General features: G+C 47.4%; 1 protein-coding gene across 2 annotated transcripts in view; it reads right to left on the reverse strand.

Moving 5' to 3' along the window:
• LOC122382056 (ras association domain-containing protein 10-like) overlaps positions 1-12,271 on the reverse strand; it is a 75,456-nt gene that overhangs the window by 31,777 nt on the left and 31,408 nt on the right. Inside the window, exon 2 of one of the 2 annotated variants that reach the window (XM_043366962.1) lies at positions 9,179-9,370. The exons of the other annotated variant lie outside the window; for it this stretch is intronic. The gene's annotated coding sequence lies outside the window, so the exon portion shown is untranslated. The remainder of the gene's footprint in view (positions 1-9,178; positions 9,371-12,271) is intronic. 2 annotated transcript variants of the gene reach the window in all.

Genomic DNA, 12,271 nt, shown 5'->3' on the forward strand with positions numbered 1-12,271 from the left:
GGGCCAGATCAGACACCGGCAGTAGAGTGGGCCGGATTCTGCAGAAGGAGAAACTGAGAAAGAGAAAGAGGAGGAGGCCGAGGAGGAAGAAGAGGAGGGCGAGGAGGAGGAGGAGGAGAAGGAGGAGAAGGAGGAGGAGGAGGAGGAGGAGGAGGAGGAGGAGGAGGAGGAGGAGGAGGAGGATGAGGAGGACGAGAAGGAGGAGGAGGATGAGGAGGGAGAAGGAGGATGAGGAGGAGGAGGAGGAGGAGGAGGAGGAGGAGGAGGAGGAGGAGGAGGAGGAGGAGGAGGAGGAGGAGGAGGAGGAGGAGGAGGAGGAGGAGGAGGAGGAGGAGGAGGAGAGCCTACGTATGAGTTGCGCTTCCGTGCTAGTCATGATTTTTAATTAAATGATCCAATTCGATCCCAAGACTCGATCTAACCCGCTGACATAGATAGCCACACAAAAATGTGGATTTTACCATGATAAGAAGCTAGTAGCTTTGTGTGGGTTCATTATCAAGCAGCTAGACATCAGCGATGACGGTTTCGAGAAAAAGGCACGAGTCAATGCATTGGCAATTAGACCAGCACAGAAAAGCAGAGGAGTTGAATTCATAGAATGCAGTTACCTGCGAGATTAGTTCTCGTGGAATGGAGGACGAGAACGCGCAACAGCAGCATAATTCTAAAAAGAAAAAGTTAGCGACCAATGCCGCTTTTCCCTCTCGGCCGATGACCAACAATTATCAATCTCTAGACCAATGATATGATCAAACACGACTTATATTATCAAATACAGTTTATAGGCCCACAGTATTAGGTAACTAGCACGGGTCACACTAAAACAAAGGCGCGCGATGTCGGTGTATCTCAGCAGTGTCCAGTTGGCAGCGGGCCTGCGCCCTCTCCGCCTGGTAACACCCTCAGTTCCCGGTGTACCCACTGCCACAGCTGTCAGCCACATATCCTGACCCAGGTGACAGTTCTCTGCGGTCACTGTGCGCTCCTAATGGCCTCCCACTATGGACTCCTGCAGCGGCCAACGCCCTGAGAACGGTCGGTCAGCTAGCCTGACCTGCAAGAGGACAGTCGCCGCTGTCAGGAAGGTCCAAGAGGACAGCCAAATGTCCTGCGGGACACTCCAAGAGGACAGGAGGGGACAGTCAACTGTCCTGCCCTTCGAGAGGAGGGAGGGACAGCCAACTGTCCCACCGGCCGTGTTACCAAGAGGACCTCCTAACCTCACCGTCGCTCCAGCAGCCGATTACTGTCAGAGACACGGGGCGTGGCTGGGTGGGCGACTCCGCACCGCTCTCCGAGCTGTACCCAGAGGTCACCGGGTACAGCTCCACGACGGACTGACAGCCGAGATGGGAGATCGACTCGCACCCGACGTCAGATGTGGAGCACCGCCGGCGGCGCGGCTCTCCGAACTGTAACCGGCAGTCGGGCACCTCCGATAGCTCGGCGCCCATTGAAGGCTGATTGGTGAACAGGCATGCTTTACTGCAACCCATACTAAGCTGGTATTTATTGGACACGGATTAAGGGATAGATCAACAGTGCAAGAGCGTTATCACGAAATACAATCGTGATGCAGGCCAATGTGTTTCATCTATCGTAAATTATAGATCGCGGCTTCGCTCATTGTACCCAGGCATCGTAAATGGAGCAATTCGCGTCCGCCGATCTGGCTTTGATATGTTAAGCAGATCGTCTCCAGAATCTATGTAGCGGTAATTCATGGCTATTTGACATGTAACGCTTCTTGTGACTGTAGTGATTTTATTGAAAACCCGATGGAGAGTTGTGTATCTAAGCGTTATCCAGGCACCTAAGGCGCGTCACATTCCGGTATCCCGGTGCGTTATATTAGGCTGTCAGACTGGGCCCGGTCTCCTGCCGGCTCCCGTAGGTCTGTGACGCCAGTGCTGTCCCTGTGTTCTCTGGGTCAGGCGGTCAGCAGTCGGGCCGTACCGCACCGGACCAGCCCCGTCCGCAGACGGAGACACGATTTATCGGTCTGTTGACACCCAGAGCTGAGAGACAAAGTCGTGGCACTCACAGGGAGACACATGAACCGGGACCGGACACAAAGCAGCCGGAGACATCACCAGACAGACCCAGCGAGGTTATATAAGTACAAATGTGAGACTCGGCGGGTGTGACAGTCGCAGTCTGCGAAGCAGGTTAGGATCAGTAAGTAACTACTCGATCATTTCTACCGCGCGGCTACCATAGGTAAGCGAACTCTGAAGGTGATGCTAACAAGACACGCAGGTCGCACATGACTCGGTTCTGTCATGTACATATTCGTGAGACTCGGGCACGATGTAACAAGGCGCTCTGCACTAGCCACACCTGGGTGAAACGTACCGTGAAGCTGAACGTTAGTTAGTTGTGCAGGTTACAACTCTATTGTGCACGCTTCTATAGCCTTCAGCGGCGCATCCGCACAGCTGTGTCCCACAATCCACATACAGGAAAGCCGCTGCGAGAGCGTGCAACTATGTGAACGCTATGCGAGGATCGTGTTGAACTACCGGGTTACGGCTGGCTCTCATGCAGATTCGGTATTGAAGCCAGTGAGTAGTAGATGCATCTGCATCGTTGGGGTGCTACAATTCGATAATAATGCTATGACAAATTATTCATGACATGTCCAATTCATGACCAAATCTGCTCCGATAGATTATGTACACGACCAATCTTCTTTCAGCCATGGGCCAAATCCGACAGGTGAGTACAACTAATACGGACTGGTAATCTGATATGCCGTAACAAGGCAGAGTTACAGTAGCATTGTCACTGATGCATTATAATAACTCAGGCTAAAGCTAGCACCCTTGGAAACAGTACCGAGAGAGGTTATCGAGGCTACTCCAAGGCCCCAGTCCACGAAAAAAAAACGTGGCAAGAGATCTACAGGGGCGTTCCACGACAAATCGACATGTGCCCTGCACCCTCATATTTTATTTTTTGCTTAAAATTGGTCTAATGGGTTGTGATGGGCGGGGAAGCCAGCTGTGGCAAGGATTTTTTTTCTTCGAACAACGGTTTCCGAGATATAGCCTCGGGCAATTCCTGGAGTTCGCGCTGCAGCCCTATGTTTGGCGGCCTATAACTCAGAAACTATTGGCTTTTTACGATATAACTTTATATGGTTCAACTCACAATCAACCAACAAACATTTTGGCTATCTCGGATTTTCAATTTTTGAAAATTTTGATCACGTGACCTTTTGTCCTATTTTTCGAAGAGTGACCTTGATATTTTCCCCACTGAAAGTTGCAATTTTGTCTGATGACGATTAAAGCCTTATCGATTGTCATTCATATGCGATAATAAAAAAGTGGTTATCGCCCTGCGTTGACCTCAGGTCAGGTCATTTTTATGACCTGTCCATTATTACGAGCGGGAGCGACAGCGAGATCTCGAGAATAAAGCAAGATAGCGACAAGCGGTAAACGGTAAAGGGTACACACGGATAAGGTCTATAATTTTTACTGAGGTCATTTTCAGGTCAGGTCAAAGATGACGTCACAGGAGCTAAAAGGAAGTCAAAGTAGCGGCACTATACATATATATGAAGTTTTTCTCGAATAACTTTCAAGGTATCCGAGTTAGGAACAAACTAATAGCACCATCGTGATCCTCTCGTCGATCCGCATCGAAACATATGTATGTTGACCTCGAAAGGTCGAAAGGTCAAAAGTTGACCTTAGATCACGTGACCTAAGGTCAACTTTTGACCTTTCGACCTTTCGAGGTCAACATACATATGTTTCGATGCGGATCGACGAGAGGATCACGATGGTGCTATTAGTTTGTTCCTAGCTGGGATACCTTTAAAGTTATTCGAGAAAAACTTCATATATATATGTATAGTGCTGCTATTTTGACTTCCTTTTAGCTCCTGTGACGTCATCTTTGACCTGACCTGAAAATGACCTCAGTAAAAATTATAGACCTTATCCGTGTGTAACCTTTACCGTTTACCGCTTGTCGCTATCTTGCTTTATTCTCGAGATCTCGCTGTCGCTCCCGCTCGTAATAATGGACAGGTCATAAAAATGACCTGACCTGAGGTCAACGCAGGGCGATAACCACTTTTTTTATTATCGCATATGAATGACAATTGATAAGGCTTTAATCGTCATCAGACAAAATTGCAACTTTCAGTGGGGAAAATATCAAGGTCACTCTTCGAAAAATAGGACAAAAGGTCACGTGATCAAAATTTTCAAAAATTGAAAATCCGAGATAGCCAAAATGTTTGTTGGTTGATTGTGAGTTGAACCATATAAAGTTTTTATCGTAAAAAAACAATAGTTTCTGAGTTATAGGCCGCCAAACATAGGGCTGCAGCGCGAACTCCAGGAATTGCCCGAGGCTATATCTCGGAAACCGTTGTTCGAAGAAAAAAATCCTTGCCACAGCTGGCTTCCCCGCCCATCACAACCCCTTATACCAGTTTTCAACGAAGAATAAAATATGAGGGTGCAAATTTAATTTTTCATTTGTCGATTTGTCGTGGAACGCCCCTACAGTCGATGCACAAGGGTGTCTCGTGCTGAGTTGATCAGAACTTGACACTGACATAAGCTGCACATGTCCCACGGGGCTCATTTGAATGGACATAGAGCCACGCTGTAACAACTCATGAGCTAAAAGAGTCGTGTACGACATACAGCCATGCCACGACAGCCCTTCCGCTCCGTGTCCGCGCTGTCATGGCGGCGGTCACGCGCGGTGCCGCGGACACTAATTGACGTGTCCGGTGCTGTCCGTGGACAGGGCCGGCCGCATCATTAGTGGCTGGATGGCATACCCCGCACAGCCCTCAGAGTTCGTGACAGGTTTGCGTGTCGCCGTGTGACACGGCCCGTCCACCCAGCGCCTGGCTGGTAACGGCGAAATCGCCACTGTCGCTCTCAGGTTACACGTCTGCCTGTGATAGTTAGGTTTGTACCGACTGACATGATACACCAGCAGCGAGCCTATCCATGTCATAAGTCGAACACACTCCTCCATCGTACCGGCTCGGGTCAACTGTAACGAGTCCCGCGGCGGCGCGTCTCACAGATGTGTGAGGGAGTGACCGGGGCGCGCGGGGCGGCGGCGGCGGCTCGCGGCAGGTCGCCGGGTCCCCAGGCAGGGTGGCACTGTCAGATTAGTGGGCGAAATGGAGACAGACAGGCGGTGCGGGCCGACCATCAGGCCTGTCATTATCGCGCGGAGTGGCCGGCCTTCGCGACCGCCCCCGCCTCACCGCGGCGACGAGTGGCTCGCCCTCGATCATCAGTCACCGCGCGGATGTCACCACAGTCACCACCCTGTCACCACAGCAGTCACCACCCGGTCCAGTCACCACAACTGTCACCACACAGTCACCACAGTCACCGCAACTGTCACCACCCGGTCCTGCCAGCACACCGTCACCAACCAGCCACCACCCAGACACCCCACCCCTGTCCTTAGTGACATTATAGCTGACCCTCAAAAATAGAGTTGCAAAGTTTTCCCCAAAGGCTGCTACCGGCACCGCCCCGCCCCACAAAAAATTTTCTGGGATACCGGCATGCTACCACGCCCCAAGCAAAAAAACCGCCAAATTACCGGCATACTAAAAGCCCTGCATTCTTGATTCTAGCTGACCCCTGCAAGAGATGCCACATTTTGGCAGTTTCAGTGCCCCTCCCACCCAACAGCCATCCATTGTCCAACCACAAATACCAGCAGGCTGATTTTGGCTGAGTTGGCCCCACAAATACCCACAATTTTGAAACTCCATTCCAGTCTATACCTGTTAAAATATCACCTGTAATCAAAGAAGTATTGCCTACAAAAAGACTATTACATTCATCAAAAAGGTGAGGACAAAAAGGACTTGAATTACTGAAATGTGTTTTTGAAGACTGGACAGTGAGCAGTAATCACATTTACATTTCACAGGTGTTCTACTTTTCCATATTCTCCTAAAATGTTGCAGGCACCAGCCAAATGTTTAAAATCTAGATGGTCAAAACATAGGTAAACAAGTACAGATTCGGCCATCTTCCTAACTGAGGAAGCGAGATCAACATCTACTTTTTCCTATCAACTATGGCTTGCTGGTTCGTGAATAAGATACGAATCATGTAAAAAAATGTGTTAACCTTCGCCCCAGTGGGGGGGGGCATATGTTACCACCCTGTCGCGTTTTTCGCGTGTGAATAAAAAACCGCGGCGCGTAGCGCCGCGCCGCTTGAGGTAGCTTTTGGTACATCAATTTTGGACAATGTGTGAAATTTTTGACCCCAGGTCATGTCAGGTCAGGTCACCAGGTCAAGTTAACTGACCAAGCCTTAAAAAAAGTTTGCAATCATGTCCAGCCTGCAGTGTTTGTCAGAAAGGTATTAAACTTGGTGGATTGCATGCTGTTATGGGAGCCTACAATTTGTATATCTCGGATTTTTTATATCCGTGACCTAAGGTCAGGTCAGTGGCATGACCTTTCCATTACAAGTCAATGGAGAAAAATGAAAATGCCTCTAGATCCGTGTGTACGCACAGGAACAGTCCAAATATTTCAGAATCACAATGATTTAGTCCACTCGTGATGACCAAGGTGTCATTTTTGCTGATAGCCTCTAGAAAGGTCATCCGAGGTCATTTGAGGCTACAAACAGTTTTTTGCCAATAACTCGCGATTGGAAAGAGATAGAACGCTGGGGATGGTCTCATTGTGTTTGTCTTGTTGAGACGCATCGACTGATATGCAACATGACCTTTTCCGGTCAGGTCATGACCTTGACCTGAGGTCAAATTTTTAAGTTGACCTTTCAAGGTCAAATTATAGTTCATTCGACGCATCTCGGTGAGGGGAACACGATTCTGGCAATAGAAATGTCGTGGCTTTTTGTAGTCGAAAGTTATTGTCGAAAAACACTTTTCGTAAAAACAGCTATTTTTTTAGTTTTTGCCCTCTGGAGGCTAAACCGTTGACCTGAGGACAATATTGATAATGACCTTTTCAAAAGAAGAGTTCAAAAGCTATCGATTGCTTTTCCATGCGTTTTTCTAGCTACCATAGTTCCTGAGATAGCGGCATGTTTTCTGAAAAATATAAAGACAATTGGCAAATTTTGACCTTTGATGACCTCTGGTGACCCCAATATTGCTCTAAGGTGAAAAATGACCGAAATACTTTCAAGCGTACGTATTGAGAGCTATCGACTGCTTTTTACCGCGTCTTTCTAGCCCTCTTAGTTTTTGAGTTAGAGGTGGGTGGTAACATATGCCCCCCCTCACTAGGGCGAAGTTGGCCGAGACCGCCACTGGGGCGCGGGTTAATAACTCACTGGTCCTGAGAATAGTCAATATGTATAAAACGATATCTTCCATCCTCTCCAACCTCAAGCGGGAACAAACACAAGGTTATCGATTTCGAAACAGATGCGCCATAACAGAGGCTTTTAACCAGCTGATTAAAACGCTGCAAAAAAAATGTTTAACGACTGCAAGCCACTGCCTCGTGAATGATTATATTGATAAAAATTATCCAACACAATATTAAATTATAATGAAATCAACATTGTAGTGTAATTCACTGCAAAGAAATTCATTTCTCTTCAGTTATTCAACCAAAAGGGTATATGAATAAATATTACGTCATCAGATTACATCCATTCATTAGGGGAGAGAGAATCTTAAAAGTAAATCCTTGGTTGTCTAATGATTTGCGCCACTTTTTGTCAATTTTGCCTGGATGATGTGTTTTCTTGTAAAGATAAGACAAAATGCCAGTTCAAATCCATTTTCATTTAATTATGGGACCTAAGTCAGGCTCAGGGCTACCTAACACCTGCCTTTTCAGCTGGATTTTCAGTGTCAAATTCTTTGTAGAGTTTCTCAGACCACATCTCAAGATCTCAGGACTCAAGGCCAGTTTCCAAACATTGTGTTTTTGGGTGTTTTGATTCTGCCTTTTCCCCTAGGGAATGTTGTCATTAACATTTATTTATTTTATTGTGCTATACGTATTACCTACCATTAGACTTACTAGATTATCGTGCTTTTGCAACATAAATGAGTATTCTTCCTTTTATAGACCACAGTAGATTCTTGACAATTCTAATTATAACCAACCTTGTGAATTTAGTGTGAAATGCTGAGGTCCATGTGTTACCCCTACACTTAGCAATGGAACTTCTACCACAAAATGTATCTTGCAAGTTGCAGTGGCTAATATTGCTGTTACTACAATTTGAGAGCCTCTTAGTGTCCAAAGTTTGAATTATTTGCTGATTTTTTTTTGCACAAAATCAAAAATACCGGCATGCTACCGGCAAGACATGCCAGATACCACGAATAAACCTGCGGTAGTGAAAAATTACCGGCATGCCGGTAGTGCGGTAGAGAAATTTTGCAACTCTACTCAAAAAGCCCTCTCCCAGCTCTCGTTACTCGATCACTCAAGATCAGTCAATCATATGTAAGTCACTGTCAAGCCGCCCCAAGTTTCAGTGATATGTGCAAGATGAAGCGCAAAACTGTACTTCATGGCCGTCAAGGAAAGTCACACAATAGCCAATGAAACATCGGCATCGGCAAGGGCATAAAGGAAAGCGTGATTCATTTGTCTCGAGTTTAATCGCGAATGGGCAGAAACTGTGCCACATAGACTAGAGTAACCACATGACCTTTAGCTTCCGCTAGACCATTTTCACACGGTTAGGTCTCAGTGGAAATTCTCATGAGCTATAGAATAATAATTACATCGAAACAACAGTGAACAATAGAGGAAGTGGCCAGGTAAGCTTTCCATATAAAACTCCCAAACCAGATTCACTCAGCATTGTGCCTGGCTGGAAACGACCTAGTTTCGGCCTTCAGCCATGAGCGTGCCCCGTTTTCCCCACTTCTTTCCGTTGCCTTTTGCCAGCGACTGGCCGGGCGAGTTTGAGGAAATTAAAATGCGTCTCAAGCATGACCTGTCTATCATTGTTGTTTTCCTCGGATGCGTCAGCGCGGCTTCACTTCCCCGTGGTTCGGAGGTGGGTGACGGTGGACACTGATTGGTGGAAGGTGGACCATACACGGTGTAGACAGTGGACGGTGGACTGAAGGGCGGCGGTGTAACGACAGACGGTGGACGGTGGACGGTGGACGGTGGACGGTGCAGTGCGGCCGGTGGACGGCTCCGGACGCCTACCGGTGGTCAGTGGACGGCACACCAGTCCGTCGCGGTCCGTCCCAGTTCCACCGGCTCTCATTGCTCTCACGGCGGCGTCCCGCTGGGCGGACAGTGGCCGGTGAGATGACTATCGTGACACTCGGAGAGGGTGACCGGACGTTCCTCAGCGGCCGAGCCTCCAGTGACCCGCAGTGCCGAGTCCACCAGCAACTGCAGGATAAGATGTTAAAGGAGCATCTGGTGACTAGTGCTCAAACTAGCGGCCTTAATCACAGCACACACAATGCAACATTTGGCGATAATTGCGCAAAAATGAATGCACAATGGATTATGACGGATAGGTGATGTCACCTCGCTTTAGAAAAGTACCTGCTTGAAGGACAGTGAACAGGACGAGCGAGTGTTCTGACGGTTGCTCTGACAGCTGTGTTACCTGCTGCCAACGTATCACCCTGGTAACCGGTGTGAGAATGTCGAGTGATGAATACCTGCCGCACATGCGACGCATGGCACTCGACCTTTAAATTCACACGCGTGACACGGTATATTGAACTAATAGCTTTCGCGTTATCTTGCATTTTTCACCGTGGCAGCAATTAAATTATTTGGTCTTCATGGAGTGTGTGATAACTAATGCATGCGTGGCCTGTTTGAAGTGCTTTCTCGTTCAGTTCCGTGACTATAATTGAAACAAGTGTCGTTGCAAAACCCATATAATGGTGTTCCCCAATAATTATAAGCACTTCTATTATATCGTTAGTTGCCTGCACAAGTTAAATGGCAGCATCTCTAACGGAAATACCAATTGTTGCGCAGCCAATGTGACGTCACTTCCGCTTTACAAGCAGGCACGACGCCAAAATGAAACTGCGTAACCGTAAAACAGCTTAAAAGCGTTTCCGCAAATCCCTGTAAATGGTTTGTTTTGTAATGTAGCGTGTTTAAGATCCTGTCTCGGCGCAGAATTAAGATGTTCAGCCATTGTAATGCGGTCGGCTGAGGGCCTACAGCACATTATGTATCTGCTGATCTTGTCGGACAATCTCTGTATCTGAGCAGCCAGGCGACACTTGATTCTGCAGTGGGCCCGACCAGCGCTGTCGTACGCTCTTTGTTGCGCCAACAGACCCCGGCGCTGCATATATCGGGGCCGCGACCTAAGCGCTGCAAAGGTGAGCTTTGCTATCCGTCGGATGTTGTGCTATGATATACATAAATGGTACCAAATAAGCTATCAAATATCCGAAGGAAGAAGAAACATATGAAGTAAATTTTGACCTTAATACTTTATTAATATTTCTTACTAAATGTAAATGTCTTTACAATGGATAGCATAACAGTATGTTCCCACGTGCCTATGCAAGACATATCGTGCATTTATTTGGGTGCATTTCATCACGCTATTGCGGTAGTGCACCTCTCCAATTGACCTCGCACGAGTTCTGAGTTTCGAGCAGTTCAGCTTCAGACGCAGCCCCGTAGTTTTGACGTCAACTGTGGTTGATAAGTGGGGATTATTCTCATATCCTGCACATGCCGTGTTTCAGCAAACTGAATTTCGGCATGGTACCGGTCATTTCTCACCGCGGAGGAAACACGGACCGACAGCTGCATGTTTCGAAGGTTGTCTGGTTAGTCGCTGAATTTTACATATGCCGGTTGTGAATTGTTTTACCCAGTCAGCTACTGTCCACATGGACATCAACATGCGTTCGGCGCACCTGTTTCATGAAAAAGTAATGACCATGGCTCATACAACGAAGCATGCTACATAAAATACCCGTGTCCGGAGATGCCCATGTGCCTCATAGTGCTTACAAAAGCGAATCTAACAAACCGAAACACGTTTAGCAAATCACCAAACCCGCCCAATAAAGCACGACGTTCTTTGGAATGGAACTCACAACAGCCAGCATTATTGTTGTCAAACGCTCCATGGGTTTGCGGCAGCGGCTGCTCGTTAGCCCGCGGAGCTGACCTTCACTGACAAGCTAAATTATTTGTCCGTCAGCTTCTTCAGACGTTAAGGAGAGCCTATTTGGCAGAGTCGATATAATGCTCGTGGACTTCGAATGTGGAGTGGCATCTTTGGAAGTGCCTGGACCTCACAGAATGTCTTTCTCGAACAGGGTCGTTTCAATAGGCATTAGGCACGTCAACACTCAACACTCAAAATAAGTTATCCGTACAATCAAGATTCGTAGCAGATATCCAGCTACATAACCACTAACCAGTGGATACGGTCTAAAAACATGCAGCGGATATCATCCATCAACTTTTTCTACTTCAACCATCAATTTGCCACGTTAGTTCCCTAAACCACCTACCGAGATCTCCGATAGCCAAGGTCGGACTCAGTGGGACGCTGGTACTTTCGTACGGTGAAAATGATGTCGGCATCAGGTGCCGTCTGCCGGATGACATTCGTGTCATTCGACAGCAGATAACTATAACCTTCGCGTGTCGTCAGCCTGAAATTATTATTACCACGCAAACCGTCCCGAAAACGAACGTACCACCCAGTTATTATGCTTTGATCGATACTTCCGCTCGGAGGGCCAGAGGACAAGAACGAAACAGGAGGATGACGGCTGAGACACCCGTAAACGTGTCAAATTATGGAGTGGTCTTCCGTCTCATGCAGCCTAATGAAGATTGGAAAGAACGCAGGATAATCATGTGCCGCGACATAATGACAGCATCGTAATGCTCTGCCATGAAAAGGAAGACGCTCAGCTTCCTCTTTTCTTACCATGGTCTGCTCATGGATTGGGCATGCATTTGAAATTGGCATTTGTCAAAAGAGTAGCTAAGTGTAGAAATATACAACGGAAAATTGCGAATGAAACATGGTCTAAGCATTACTAGAACTCCTGCACCATAGCGTAGTGCTCATGCAATTCGTGACGCCAACATTGATAATTACTGAAATACTCAGGAATTAGCATTATCGCGTTTTCTTTTTTCCTTTTCTGCATCAGCGTTATCTTCAAAATTCATGGGTACACGCCTGACTTTGAATTTGAAACACATCTCGGAAAAGGCTCGTTTTGAATCGCGCGCCAGATCTCAGTGGTTGGAGTCGATTCTCAGGCGCCTGCGTGTTATACT

Source organism: Amphibalanus amphitrite, unplaced genomic scaffold (genome assembly GCF_019059575.1).
Source record: "Amphibalanus amphitrite isolate SeventyFive unplaced genomic scaffold, NRLGWU_Aamphi_draft 000011F_arrow, whole genome shotgun sequence".
In the NCBI taxonomy this organism is placed as follows: Eukaryota; Metazoa; Arthropoda; class Thecostraca; order Balanomorpha; family Balanidae; genus Amphibalanus; species Amphibalanus amphitrite.